Genomic DNA, 15,914 nt, shown 5'->3' on the forward strand with positions numbered 1-15,914 from the left:
TTTGAAGCAGTATAACTCTACAACGACCAAAGTCAAGCATTATTTTTTCCCATTCCTCAAGCCTGTAGTGCAGTGTGAGTGCCTATGTATTGTATATCTTTCGATCGTGTTTTATACGCGATTCAATTGAGCAGCTACGTACGCCCTTTTCATTTGTCGAATATTCGTTGTGTGTTTATCGAATGGGGCGGGGCCTCTGCATACATTCACATTCACATTTGTGGTTTGCCAAATGCCGTTAATGTGGGGAGGGGGGAAACAATCAACCAGCTGGACGAGGGGGGGGCATGTGGAGTGTGGGTGGGTGGGGAAAAACAAACAGAAAGCTGATTAATGATTTGCGAGATAAATTGCACTTGTAATGGCCCAAACGGTAGATAGATGGATACATGGCTCTTGTACCGTCCACCCACCCATCACCCATCCTCATTTCACCCATCCAGATAGTAAATAATTTCCGTTTCTCGATTTTCACTAATTTGAAATTGATGAAAGGCAGCGACGTCGACAGCAGCAGTGCCAGTGCCAGTGCCAGTGGCAGGAGCAGAAAGTATATCAATTTTCGCCTTCTTGTCTGCACAACAAACAGCCAGCGGACGCTGTGGCATGTATTCGTTTGGGGAGGCGCAGGCGTGCAACCTACCCCACACCACCACCCCCTCTGGAGGGAAACACACCAATGACGAGGCGTCGTAGTCGTCCGACCCACAGACTTGACTGATGATGAAGTGAGAAAGTAATTAAATACAATTTTAAATGTGACTAATGAGACGCCGTCAAATTCGTGGGGCACACAGTGGATGGGATGGTGGGGTGTGTAATGGTAATGGTAATGGGTGTGATCTAGGGGAAGTTGGACTGCATTCATCACGAAAACACACGTACACCCCCAAAACACATCCGAGTCCAGTGCCAAAACTGTATCTCACAGATACTACCTCCACCGACAAATTTGTCACTATTAACTTTCGTTTTTGGAATAGCTCTAAACTTCAATTTGATTTTCAAACAACGTACAAGTGTACAATAGAGCGATACTTACACGAAACGTGCACGCCGCCTTTTCACAGGTGAAATTTGTGTTTAATCCGTGGATACATATAGTAGACTCTCAGATACATACATATGTACAAAGATACATGAATATTAGCAAATATTGAACAGGGGAACCTCGTTTATTTGTCAACACGTCCATTTCCTGCATTTTGTGTGTTAGCCGAAAAAGTGGGGAAACGGGAAACCCACAAAAAATAATGATATATGTATGTACTCCTAACAATTTCAAAATAAATAAATGAGATATAGAGAAACCAACCTCCACACAAACCGAAAAATATGGTGGAGCAGCGGGAGAGGAGAGAGGAAACATGCATATATGTAGATACATTTTGTACATATGTACACATGTATGTATGTATACGAGATATGGATACTAGTTGAAATTGTTATTGTCCAACACATCCGTCGCGTCGGCGGCCGAAGGCTTTTAGGCCTCATTAGTTGATGAGTATTAAGTGATTTGGGAATTACACATTCGACATGAATATCTCTCCGGCTTACTTTTCCGTTTTATCTTATTTCTGGTGTGAACTTCGGCGGAACCAGAACTTGTACAATATATTAGGAAATAGATACGTCAACTCAGTGTTGACGGTGACGATCTGTGGCTGGAAGGGGCTAAAAAATTCAAGCAATAGCCGGGTGCTATCGTTAAAAAATACTTACTGGCTTACTGAAGATTGTGAACTGAAAAACCATCTTAAAGAGATTCATAATATAAATCTTATAGGTCGTAGGTTATATGTTACCCTGATAATGATGCTCGTAACGTCTTGAAGAACATCCTCTTTCGATAATCTAACGGTATTTAGATACATTTCTTATCCAAAGGTAAACAAAACGATCACAAAAAGGTTTTTCCATACAACATGTAAAACATACTGGTCATACCTCTATATAAAATATCCACAAAACCTGAAATGTAATTAATGGTTTATTAATTAATTGCGTAAATTAATTCCCTCTGACAAAAAAAGATCATTTAAATTGGACTGCTTGTCCCTGCCCCTTAATGTGAGATAAAAAATGCAAATATAATTATATATAATTTACCAACAGTTAACAGTTTCAACACAAGCAACGGTTGAGGATAGCGAGGGAGCAGGGGGAAGGGAAGGAGAACAACATCAATTAATAAAATACCATTTAGGCGATCATTAATCCAGGAAATGCAATTTGTCAATCCACGAGTCCATCGATGTGTGAGAAAGCGATTTTCTGCTGTTGAACGAACAATCTTTACCTGTCGGTGTGAGTGAGAGGTGGGGCAGGGGAGGGAAGGCAAGCGGTGTGGTTCCTCTAGCCCTAGGCCAGAGTTAGAGCTAGAGACGGGCACAGGGAGAGAGACAAAGTTAAAGCCAAATTGATTGACCAGATCGACATTCAACGATCGTCGTAGTGGTCGTCGTCGTCGTTGCTGGTGGAATATGAATGAGTCGACGAGCATCGGCGATAATTGATGATATTTTGGCTATGGCCAATGGATCGCATTGGATCCGATGGGATCCGACATGGATCGCAGCATTGGATCGCTTCACACACTCTTGTCGAGCTTTTTTTTTTGTATGTGGCTTGAGGGGGCAGACCGGCTGACCGGCGGACTGGCGGACTGGACTCCATTTGAGCATAGGTTTCATTAATAATTTTTGTTTGGTTCAGTTCGGTTGTGGAAATCCACGATCCACGAGCAGACAGTTAGAAGAAATCGGCAATCGGCAGAAATTCAAGACCAAGCGTGGCACAAAATTCATTCACAAACCAAACTGCAACCCGGCATCGTTCATCGGGCATCGGAATGGGCCCCCAACTAACTGTCAAGAGCTTGTCAGTGATTACGGCGGAGAGTATCTCCATTATGTTTGTATCTCAGCGCTCGGGCGACAAGGCATCATTAACTCTGCCGTATTCATAAGTTTTTTATTTATTTAGATTTTTCTTACTATTTTGGGGAAATATTTTAATGAAGTCGGAGACGGAGTCTGGGAGCGAGCGAGAACTCTTAAAATAGAATATCAATTTGGGCAAAAAGCATAACGGATGCCGCTGTCAATATTTTGACAGTTCTCAAACACACAGCCCTACACACGAGACACTCTGACGACCCCATCCGACCCACCAACAGCTCCGCCGCCCCACTTTCCATCTCCCCTGCATTGCTTCGGTGCGGTACGGGTTGTGTGTTCATTCCCGGGAATGGTTACACCGAAAACTTTAATTGAATTCCGCGCTGTGGAGTGACTGCAGTTGCAACCCATCAAGATCTGTGGCGGGAAATGGTAACGAATAAATGGGATTTCGTATGGGCCCCAAAGAAAAATGATTAATATGCGCTAATGTTTTATAACTCTGCCCTTTTAATATGTGCTCAGCTCCGTATTCGTCCTGCCCCGTGCCCCGTGTCCCGTGCCCCAAGCACAATAAACCAAGCCCCAGCTCGCGTCCCAGTCGATGACGATGCCGATGCCGATGCCTCCAACCTCGACCTCCGCCTCAGACATCGCATTAAAAATGCCAAAAGCGATAAAAGAATGAACCGTATTGCCTTTTGTCTGCTGTACAAATATAATATATGGATATCTGTATCTCTGGATGTCTGTTCATACACTCGTATGTAGGGACTCCGCTCGAGAGGAGAGCGGAGGAGGTTGACTGCTGTCTGGTAGGACACATCAAGAGTAGAGTTTGACTGATCTCGATCTTAACTGCTAATGACTTTAATCGTTAATCTCTGACATAAAAGTTTTGATTGAAGCGGATCTCAACAGAAATGCAATAAATTATAGATACACATACATACAGATATGCACATCAGTTTCAGTTTCAGGTTCAGACAGTTCCAAATTGGATTATGGTCATTGATTTTGTTGGTTTCTTTTGGGTTTTTTCGCAAAAGATTTCTCGCTTTTGATTCGTGTGAACACTCTTTGGAAGCGGAGTAATTAAGGAAATTTGTTCAAGGCATTCCCCAAAACATATTTTTAATATGTCTGGGATTCTTTTGGTGTAGCATTCCATTCATATGGCATTGTTTGGTAATTTAGGTACATATTTATATATTGGGGAAATCAGAGCAGATCATCGAGTACATTATGTAAATGCCAAATCTTCTTGGCAGAAGAAAGACCAGACCCAATGGGCAATGGCTGTTATAAAACCATAAAAATACAATGCAAATACAAACAAATGGGAGCATGACATCAATAATGACATTGAATTGTCGCCGCTGCCCATCCACTCCCCTGCGCCTGCCCCTGCCCGTGCCCGTGCCCCTGCCGCCAGTGCCAGCCCCACAACTAAGTATTCATATTTATTGTCCGCTTTTATCGTGCTGCTCCCAAAGACAAATGGCAATATAAATATAATAACAATAATAATACCCGGCGGTGGGTGAGGTGCGGTTGGGGCCTTCACTTGCGGGGCTTCTGTTCGCTGAATTCATAAACTAACATTGCCCATACGACACGTTGGCCTATCGATTCGAACGACAAAGGAATAGCGTCCACGGGTTCTGTCATGTGAGAAACTACACATTTCGATAGTAAAATGGAAATCAAATTGAATCGAATCGAGGGAAAGGGAGCGCAACGAACATGTCCAGCTGTTGACGTCCATTGGAGAGACAAGCAAGCAAACAAACAAACGTAAAGCGAACGAAACCGAAATAAATAAATTAGCCAGCGAGTGGCGGGGCTGGGCAGGCAGGAATCCGAATCCCAATACCAATCCCAATCCAAAAGGCGGCCAGAATGCGGAATACAAGCAAAATGCGGAAGGGAACACAAGATTGACGACAGAGACAGCGACACACGTTGATTAATTCATCTGATGTGCGGCTGACACACTCGGTGGCGCCCACACAAAAGGCTTAAGATATTTTGCAAATTCTATATCTATCCCTCCCACTACTATTCGTTTTTATCCGACAGATACTGCCACTGGCACTGGCACCCAACAGGAAGTTGACCAAACACCCAACCACCCACACACAACCATCCAGCATCCATTCAGCACTTCTCCAGTCGAATTAAGGCATTTTTCCTCCCTCCCTGCCCTTCGTCTGAAATTCTGAAATCAAATCTCCATATAGCATAACATCAAACAATCCAGCAGTTGCTGCTGTCCGTTCCCTGCTCCGCATTTAATTTTTAATTTCGGTGACTTTTATAAATCGCTACATATCGCACATTGTTCGAGTCTTTTTCTTTTTTTGTTCGAATGAAACGGAACAACAGCACAGCAATCGCATCAAGAACAAACGGAAATCTTTTCTATTTATCAAAATGATTATTTTTCGTGGTTCCTATCCATTTGTGGAGAAGGGTGATAGTTCAAGGCATTCGAGATGGGTAGACTTAATAGAAATGACTGAATTGTTTTCGAAGCTTTTCAGACACACAGCGATGACTTCTCCTTCCAACTTCCCTGTAACCCAGAACACAGGGTATCCTTCGGTCGATTACTCTCTCCCAAATCAGAAGCAGCAGCAGCTTCATAGATATGTTACTTGCTTTTGATATGAAAACAAGCGGCATAGAAACTCGTGTTTATTTTTATAAAATCTTCATCTGTATCTGCATCTCTGCTTTGCTTTTCTGCCACGACTATCTCTGTATTTTTTAATATAGCTGTATCTGTATATATATGTATATATTGCTTTTCTCCGCTAAGGGGCTTGCGTAATGGATAGCGATTAGCCCTAATGCCCCCTAATCCATTTCAAACAGCGAATTTGCCGAGAACTGCTATTTTATTTGGTTTTTGGCCGCTGTTGCTGTTGTTGTGGCTGTTCTGTTCGCATCTATATCTTGTCAGAGTTATATTCAAATTAACTTGTCTAACGCCTATTAGCGGCCTTTGACCTTTCGTGTCGTCTCGTCTCGTCTGCCATGGCTCGGCTCGGCTCGGCCAGTAAGTCAGCCGCTTAATTAATGTGCAAAGCAATTAATTGCAACAACAATGCGCCGCAGCAACAGCAACACCGAAATGGGAAAAACTCCAAACCGTCCAAACCCCTTTGGAAGTATTGATATGTGTTTATGGACAACGGGGCGTATTAAATTTACAACCGCATATTAAAATGTTGCAGTCGAAAATGGCCGCCAATGCCCGAAGTGGCCTCAGTGGCCCTCCATCTCCAGTCCCAGTTCCAGTCCCAGCCTCCATCTACAGCATCCATCTTTGACGGCAAAGGGGGGAAAAAACACAAACCGAAAATCAAAAGCTTCAAAATGCGAATTATAATAAACGTCGTCGTTTCAACGGTAATAAATAATAGACAGCAACGAACTGCGAATAACTTTTTACATCCATCCGTCCATCCATCCATCGAACGAACCCCTTGATACGATACATTCAGCGTCCAAAGCTGAAGAGAGACAGCAACAGAGTGGCACAGAAAGAGAGAGAGAGAGAGAGAGAGACAGATAGACAGCAGAAGGCAGAAGGCTGGAAAAGTCATGCACTAAATTATGTATGTCCCCACAGTGGGACAGAGTATTATGAAAATCATTTGCTAAATGCTGAACGTTTGAATGTCATTCTTAATATTAGGTTTAGGGTATATGCCCATAAGCTTTACTTACTAACTTACTTACTTACTATACCACTATAAGATACCTCCATCATGCATAACCCAACATATGCCCCACTGTACCGCTGTTGCTGTACTTTTTGTCAAATGGAAAATCATATTGCACTATGAATATGCATGATGTATTTGCAGTTGTTTTTCGTTCCTTTTTTTTATGGTTTTATGCTTAAAAATTTAGCCAGAGAGAGCCCCGGCGCACATGCTCAGGTTACAATGTAAGCAAAAAACAAGAAAACAAAAACAGCAACAACAAAAAAGGAGTGAGGTGAGTGGTTTTTGTTTCTCTTCTTTTCCCTATAATGAGTAGAGCGACAGGACAGACACTAGGACTGGGGCTCGAGTAGGTGAGCGTCGGGTGAGCTGCTGGACCATAGCTCTTCCGCCTCATGCTGATCGATTGCAAATGTGTCCAGAGATCTAAACGCCGCACCATCCCATCCCATCCTCCGCTGAGCTTTCGCCCCGTCTCTGTCTCTGTCTCGATCATCAATATGAGGGAAGCTGCTGGGGCTGCTGTAAACGCTTTTGACCGCCGATCATCAGTTCGATAATTGATTGCCACATAATTTCTGTCATTTCATGTGCGTGCCGTTTGCGAAATATGAAATGCAGCGATGCGCAGCGAATCGGACTCCCAGTTGCAGTTGCAGTCGCCGTAGCCGTAGCCGTAGCCGCTTCCAGCTCCCAGCCGTACTCTGAGCTGCAGTTAAAATTGTTGCTGTTAATAGGTTTCGTACTATTGTTATAATGCGTAGGCTCCACCTCCTCATCCAGCCAGGGAAGGAAGCCCTGGCCCAGGCCAGGCCCCAGCCAGTCCCCAAAACAGCACAATGTTTGTCATGTTAATGAACTCCCAAGCCAAGGCTCGGCTCCAGACTCAAACTCAGACTCCGACTCGGACTCGGACTCGGACTGGGACCGCGATTGTGACTCCAACTTCGAGTCGAGCAACGAACCAAACTTTCATCATTAAAGAAAATTATAGCCAAGTGGCTGTAATGCGGACAAACTGGGAACCAGAAAGAGAGAGAGGGTGAGCAAGAGAGCGGAGCGAGAGAGAGCTAGCAGAAGAAGGAGGTCGAGGAGGAGGACAACACAGCGATGACGACGTGGACCGTTCCACACAAAAAGTGTTTATGACCAGAAATCCGTCAACATATTAACACTAAATATTAAAACGTACGAGCGTGTTTATGCATACACCACACCACAGCACACACCGAATGCCCGCTCATGTGTTGCACGAGTATGGGTCTGTCTGAGGTTGAACTGTTGGCAACAAAAACCACAAAATTGCGAGCTTGCTCCACCAACCAGCAACCAGCAACCAGCACCCAGCTAGAAAAGCGGACCAAGGAGCACAGAGTTCACGTCTCATGGTAATTTGTGAGTGGAAATCGTCTTTTGATAGTCGTAGGGGCAACCATCTCTTTCTGCGCAGCGAACAGGCCCTCAACTGGCAATGCTCGTGGCATTCCACAGTAAATGATTAAGGGAATCAAAATGCAAAACGAACACTGATTATTCTTGCCAGGAGAGAGATTCTTGCTATAGAGTTACAGATAAAACCAATCCCTGTAGCAACATTACAGACTGTGCTGAAGGTAGAGCATAGAAAATGTATAACCAATCGTTCCCAACACACTCCCCCTCTAGCTTGTTACAAAATCTTGCCCCGCCCGAACAACCTAATATCATTAATTTGAGCACATTTATAAAATCATTAGATCAGAGTTCATCAGAGCTGCTGGGTGATCCTCGTTTACACACAGATATAGCTCGAGTTCGAGTGAGAAGATCTGTGGGATGCGAAGAGTGTACGTCTACTCTGAAGTAGAACAAAGTAGAGTGGGTCACGAGGGAAAATCAATTTATAACAGCGTTAATAACATGTATTTAAGCTGCTGCAGGGCAGCTATCCCCCCCCCTGTCTCCGCGACGCCTTTCTTGGCCCATCGATCACTTGACACCCGCACAGGCCTGGGCAGACGCATAGGCGTCGGCAAGGGCGCGCTCTGGGGTGGAGCAATGAAATGATTATGGAAAACAATGTTGTACATTCTCTCTCTCTCTATCTCCCCTCCGAAAGGGGGCTGGGTTGGAGCCGAGGAGAGGGAGCTATGGGAGGGGAGAGGGGTGGTTGTTTGCTTCCGCTGTGGCAGCGATGAAAGATGCCGAAATACTTAAACGATTTTTAATAATTTTACGAGTTTTCCGCGAACATGTACGCATAAAATACAACAAATGAAGAGCAAAAGAGCTACGTTATACGCCCCCCAATGATTTACACAGACGCACAGGCACAGGCACAGGCATAGGGTCCAGAGCACAGGGCCAGACGACGACGATGACGGCCAGAAGTCGCTGCTTCGCTGGTCCCTGTCGCCTCTCTGCACCCAGATTCTGCTCCCCGATTCTGGTTCTGGTTCTGGTTCGGGGTCTGTGGCTCCAAATGTATTCATTTTGATCTCTGTACGCCGCGTTGGTGCCCGTTCCCGTTCCCTTTTCAATATTTTTATATATATTCTCATATGTGTGCGAATATCTCCTTCTTTTTTTTGATCTGCAACAAGTTTACAGCTTGTTGCGCTTTGGCTGTGATTTTGCGCTGCACTTAAGCGCTGCTCACTTCAAATGGCCATCCAAATGATTTCCTTGAATTGCTTTATTATAGTATAGTGCTCCCCGACAGCACTGCAACAGCAGGGCCCACGCATTTGCTGCTCCTTGGTTTGCCCCTTCCTTGCCCCTGGGCTTTAATAAATTTTATAGTCACACACACATGTGTGTGGTTCGATCTATCCACCGAGCCACCGATTGATACCTGCCTGGGGGGAGATCTTGTTTATTACTAATTGAATTTGCTGCCTCCGCTCCCCTCTAGTTTCTGTGAGCGATTCCAATTCTGAATTCAAAGAGAAAAGGTGAAATCAATTGGCCCGCAAACAGGTGTGAAAACTCTTGAGCCTCGTCCAAACTGAGGCGACAACTTCCTCTTCGATTTGGTATGGGTTTTCATTCACTTCTGTCAGCGGCTTCCCACGCTCTTTAGGCAACATTCCGAATGCTACGATTGTTGGGCAATTAATTAGCACTGCGTGAAATTATTGGGGCCCCAATATTGAGGGCTGGGGGTGGACAGCGGGTGGAGCCAGCACTGGATATGTGTGCATACCAATTACTGGGGCCTGGGAAAATATGAAAAGTTGCACGGCTAAAAACATTTCCAAGCAGTTGGGGTGGACAAACATAATGATCTCTTTGAAATATTGTAAATTTTGAGCACCAGTATGACCAGTATGAAAGATACAAAGAAAGATACAAGAAAGATGAATAAAAAATCACCCATGGCCGAGGGACCAGTGAGAATTGCCATCTATCTAAATCTCTATATCTCTATCTCTATATATCACAGGTTTCAGCACACTCTTTTGCAAATGTACACCCTTACGACGCAATGGAACTTCCAAACTGTATCCCATTTGCGTTTCAAGCCGTTCCTAGCGATGGCTTCGGTAACTTTAAAACACCCAGAAAACGCATCCACATCTGGTCACACTCTTCGGACAATGAAGTACAACAGTACAGTGTTGTCCAATCACAATTAAATGCAACCAAACCGACAATTACAGGCTCACATTTTTATGCTCGCCAAAGCTGCGGCAGTTCCCACAGTGCGCGCGCCCACGAGGAGGGGGTGGCGTCTGAGCCTGGTCAGCGGGAGTAAGGGCGGGAGGGGGCTAAACATTTAATTAGCTAACTCAATTAAAAGAGCGTAAAATGAATTTATGTAGTCTGTGGTCCGACGGTCTGGTCGTGAAATTCATCAGGTGCTGGGGCCATAAAATGATCAGCAGCTAGACCAGCCCTGTCCCGCCCTGCCCGGCCCGGCCCTGTCCAGCGATGTGTGAGTTTTTCCCCATGAAAAGTCTTCGAACAGACCTCGCTGTATCTCTAAGGTGTGGTATATACGCTTTTTATTTCACCTGGCAATGAAACGGCCATCCGATTGGTTGCCTACGGGACAGATAAAATAATCAAAGAGCGAGCAGGACAGACAGCTCGAGAGCGAGCGAGAGCCAAAGAGAAGCGCGCTCACACACAGATGCACGCACACTCGGGCAGAGATAGACGCACACACAGATACTCTGAGAGCGTGCGCATGAAAATCGAATTGGGATTGGAAGTGGAAAGTGGATGTGTAAGTGGAAATGTTGGAAACGAAACGAAACGAAATAATGTACAATGGAGTGGGGTTGGGGTTGGGAAAAGTTAAATTATTTATATGTACGTAGAGATACATTTGTATCTGGGGGCTGAGTCATAATCGAATAACTTTCAGCCAATCAGAAGCTTGTCTATCAATGTATCTGTTGGATGCAGATACTTTACATAAATACAAGTTGCTTTGAGTAGGAGATACGTGACCATTTACCGATAGAGTAATCCATGGGGAACTAACTGTATATGTGTATCTTTTAGATGCAGATACTCTGCTGAATCAAATCGAAATGTGTTAATCAATCCATCTGTCGTTAGAGCACATACCACACCACACACACAATCCCGAAGCCGCTTAAATATCAATTACGTGACCAGCAACTCATCAAAGCAATCGGAATCGACTAAAGATAAGAGTACACCAATTGTATCTCCAGAATGGAATGGAGTTTCTGCTCAAATTCATGTGTCAATCGTACCCCTAAGAACATGTCAACACTTCAGACCTCTTATTCCCCCCAGTTAGAGCCTCTCCCCGTCGCTCTTTCTTAGTTAAGCCTATTAAATGCCCCCAAAACGCTTTGTTGTGCCGTCTCTTGGTCTCTTTTGGGCCAAGTTTCTTTGCCGTTTGTCCGGCCCGTCTGCGTCTCTCCGTTTATTTGTTTGCCTTTTGTGTTTGTGTCTTTATTTGTAATAAATATGTTTGACCAAAGAGTGAGTGCCCCAGCCCCAGAGGGTCTGGAACGAAGGTGAGTTATTAATTTCACAAGTTTTGTCTTCAGTTTTTCCACACTCCCTGGCGATTATCAGGTTACATAATTGTCGCATTGTATCCTCCCCCATTTTTATGGACTGTAATTATCGCGTACATCGAATGCCTTCTTCGATTTGTAGGGTTTCCCCTTGGCCTATCATCAATAAGGATGAGAGGATAGCCGGATAGAACGGCATAAGCAATTCGAAAAAGTCAACCCACGCCAAGCCTCGCCGAGGGTCGTTCCGCCTGTAATTGAGTAATTTCCACTTGAATTTCCCCTTTCAGTGTGTGTTTTCCTTTGCGACTTTGTGTGGGATTTCAACAGATTGAAACGAAGGACTTCAAGTCGAGTGTACGAGTATCTTGCACTAGGTACGGTATCTATTTCCCTTCGGCTGTGCTGTGCTGTATTGTGGCTGTGGTCTTGGTCGGCTTTAGGGATTTCTGTGGTGGCATTACATTTAATATAAGAAGAATTTAGTTTCGTTTCGTTTCGTTTCTTCTCTGCCTTGGGGTTCCACTAGGTGGGTGTTTGGGTGGCCTTTTGATGGGTGAAGACTTCGCTAACAAGAGAGCAACCGAACATGAACAGATCAAGCGTTTCTTGCACTTTCCTTTCTGGCAGCGTGACGCGTGTGAATTTCAATTTGAATTCGAAATTGGTAACAATGATGCGGCCCTTTTTGCGCTCAACTGTCATAGAGAGCGTCGCGGAGGCAGAGTGTGGAGGGAGGGTTGTGGAGCAAAAAACAAATAAAAACTGACAAATAACTGAAAAGGGCAACCGAGAACCGAGGGTAATAATGATGCTGCAGTCATGAGATAGATGTAGACGTGCCTCCAGCCCCCAGCCACCAGCCACCAGCCTGCCCGTACCTTGATAGAATTTCAATTTCGGTGAGCTGCAATAAAAAATCTATTAAATTTCCATCTAATCACAAAAGCAATTAATCATTGACACTATTTAGGCGCTTTTTCTATGCTTATTAGATGGAAAGGGGACTGCAACTGGGACTGGGACAGAGACAGAGACGAATAGAGAGCTTACAGCAATGGGTGCTGTGCTTTGTTATGCTGATGCCATTGTTGGAGATCCAGGAGATACATATACAGATACAAATAAAGATACAAATGTGTGTACAAGGCGACAGGCCACGTAATTACAATTCTTTTGGCATGTATCGTATAATAATAAGTTACCGCGGTCATCACCGCATAACACAACACAACACAACACAAAGATCGTGTGTATAAAAAGATATTGTATCTGCATCTCGCATCCGTGCGCTGCCTGAGCGACATTGAATTATCACATTGCTCTCATCTTCCATCCCATCCCATCACAAACCAAACGCCTTTTTCGGGGTTGGGTTCGGTTCGGTTCAGTACGGATTGGTTGACAAACTACAATATAATAATGTGGCATGGCATTCATTGTCAGTCCAAAGGAACGGGAACGGGGAAGTGCAGAGGGGGAGCCAGTTATTGTCATGCAGAGACAAGATATGTATTTACACAATTACTCGAGTCTGGGGATCGTTCGCACACATCGAATGGGTGTATATGGTGCGAGTACAGATTTTTCCATCTTGAATTTACGTACAAAGCTAATTTATCATTTCGTCGGGTCCAAAACTGTAAAAACTCCGCTGAATGGATGCCAATATTTTTCAGTTCAGTTCAGCATTATAACCGCAAAATAAATAACATATACAGACACATGTACCAATGTACATACAATATAACAAACGATGACTGCTATGGGACCGACCGAACTCTTCCTCGTCCAATGTTAAAGCCGGGGCCAAAGCCCAACCCGTCGATTGAAGCTGTCAACGGGTACGTACGCACAATAAAAACCTTTTGTCCGTCAACTGCGTGAGATACTTTCTGGCCGAACGGCTGGTCAACTGCATTCGTGGAGGAGAAGGTAGATACTCAGATACCCGGGGAAGGTAGATGGGAGGGGGGGTATGGTATTGGTATGGACATGTGCAAGTGCCTAATTATGTGGCCCAAGTCAATTTGTTCAGCGTCCGACCCATTGCGAGCATGGTCCCTCAGTATCTCAGCCTCTCAGTCTCTCAGTCTGTCAGTCTTTCAGTATCGTCTCTGCTTTGTTTGACTTTTCTCGCTGCGGGCAAACAATAAATGTTTTGTAGTGATTAAAAAGTAGTGTGAAATCGATTATACGAGTATATACTCACATTAACCAGACCCAGACCCCTTTCGACCCCTTGCTGGACCGGATATATGCCGCATCCCCCGCCCCAGTCCAGGCCCCGGCGAGTGTCAATATTGAATCGACTTTAGCGATACATGTTAATTCCTGTTAATCGTTGCGTGTCGGGTATTTTTTGATCTCACGGCGTCGTCAAGGGTACGTCCACAGGCCCGATGCATGATATTGATAGATCCAAGCGAGGTTTACTAATATTTGATTTCTTGAGTATTCACTCATCCACGTTGCTCGTACTCGTACTCGTACTCCAGCGGACGTCAACTTCCGCGAAAAGAGGGAAGACCAATTCTGACTAGAAGCCAGAGATTTCCTGTGAGCGGTTCACGGCAAAGGTCCACGGAATTCTATAGAGGAAAAGCAAACCCTGACCTATGCCCGCGGTAATTTCTATCCCAATGTGTGACTCATTCCCCTGGAGCTACACATATGTATAGTGATACGCACGATGCGACAAGAATTGCCACCATGTCGAAGCTGGTGTAATTCCATCCTTAAGACCAGTGCTCACAGTATCTTCTCCAGTGTCCTCTGCTGCCTCAGATCTTTCTTTCATGGCGATCCCAGATCAAATAATGGACAAGCTGAAGGAGACAAGGTCTGGCCCACCTTCACAAGGGATCATAGTTTGGTGGAGCGAGAAACTCCCCGCAAGCGGAGTCGGCGGCGCACTTATCTCGATAGTGGTCATTTTTATGGAAAATAACATATATGTAAGAAGAGATGAAAGTTTAAAATAAAATAACTGAACTTTTTAAAATTTAATTTACCTGTTTTTAAATTTACCCGCGCAATAATTCGTTCAGTGTGACCGCAGATTTATTGCTAAAATATACCGAGTACGGAGCTTTAGGCATATACTAAAAGCTTTCTGCACTCAGGGGCGCTGTGCAGCATTTGGTTGTTGCTCAGCACTCAAAAAGATGCTCGACATTTACGTTTTATTAAAAATATATATTTACATTTTTGTTTGTCTTACTTCGTTTCGATGTGGAGAGAAAATTATTAATAAAATAATATCCTCAAAATAATCATATTAACATATGTCTTTGAAAAATCACGTTTACCCAAACTAAGATAAGATAAGATTAAGATACCAGCCTAAAAGTATGTACCTAATTATTCATCCAACATGACCAACACGTTTTCTATATACGGTCAAAAGTCCATGAACAATTTTTGTAACGGTTTCGGTAGCTCCAACAAGTTTATGGAATCATCAACTCGTTTAGTATTTGCCAAAGGTTGTCCTGCCGCACAGATGTCTATTCATAGTACAATGTACTGTGATTTGGTTCATATCTCTCGCAAAATACTCCCCCAATACAATACAATAGCTGATACAGAACGAGCCTCCACTTCCACGTTGTGGTCGTGGATAAAATAGAACCTCTATTGCACAACCCTAAAACCCCCATACCCATACCAGAACGGAACGCCATTAAATATTATCAAATATTATTATATCGATCTTTGCGCCAGTGTGGAGTTGACATTGAGATCTGCCGCGTTTCATATGAATATACATATATTCGTAGATAAATATCAATGAAGTGGTCCGCAAACATGCACTGGGAGAAACGACAAGTTAATTGCCGAATGTGTATCTAAATCAATTACGCGCCCAATTAGATGAGTTCCCTCCCAAAATGTGAAAGATCACAGCAATTCATTGAGCGGTGTAGGTGGAGGTGGAGGCGGAGAGGGGTATTCCCTTGGTGACGGGGTAAATCTGTATAATCAAAACAGAAAACGAAAAAACGCGATGACAACAAGTGGAAATGGTGTAGTTCAGACTGGTAAGATACCCTATAGTGGGTCGGCGTTGAGCTACAGAGCTTTTTCAGTAGGAATTGCTCTATTTCTGCACCACTGACTATGATCTATGTATTACTGGGTTAGATCTGGCATAACCCAACCGTTGGAACGGCACTTACATCCAGCCCTTTAACAAAATGAGTCCGCATGGTATATACCCTTTCTGATCGGCTCTTGTATAACAGCACATATTGTTTTCGTTGGTTTTTATGGCTCGCCTGCCTGCCTGC

This window comes from Drosophila pseudoobscura, chromosome 3 (genome assembly GCF_009870125.1).
Source record: "Drosophila pseudoobscura strain MV-25-SWS-2005 chromosome 3, UCI_Dpse_MV25, whole genome shotgun sequence".
Classification (NCBI taxonomy): Eukaryota; Metazoa; Arthropoda; class Insecta; order Diptera; family Drosophilidae; genus Drosophila; species Drosophila pseudoobscura.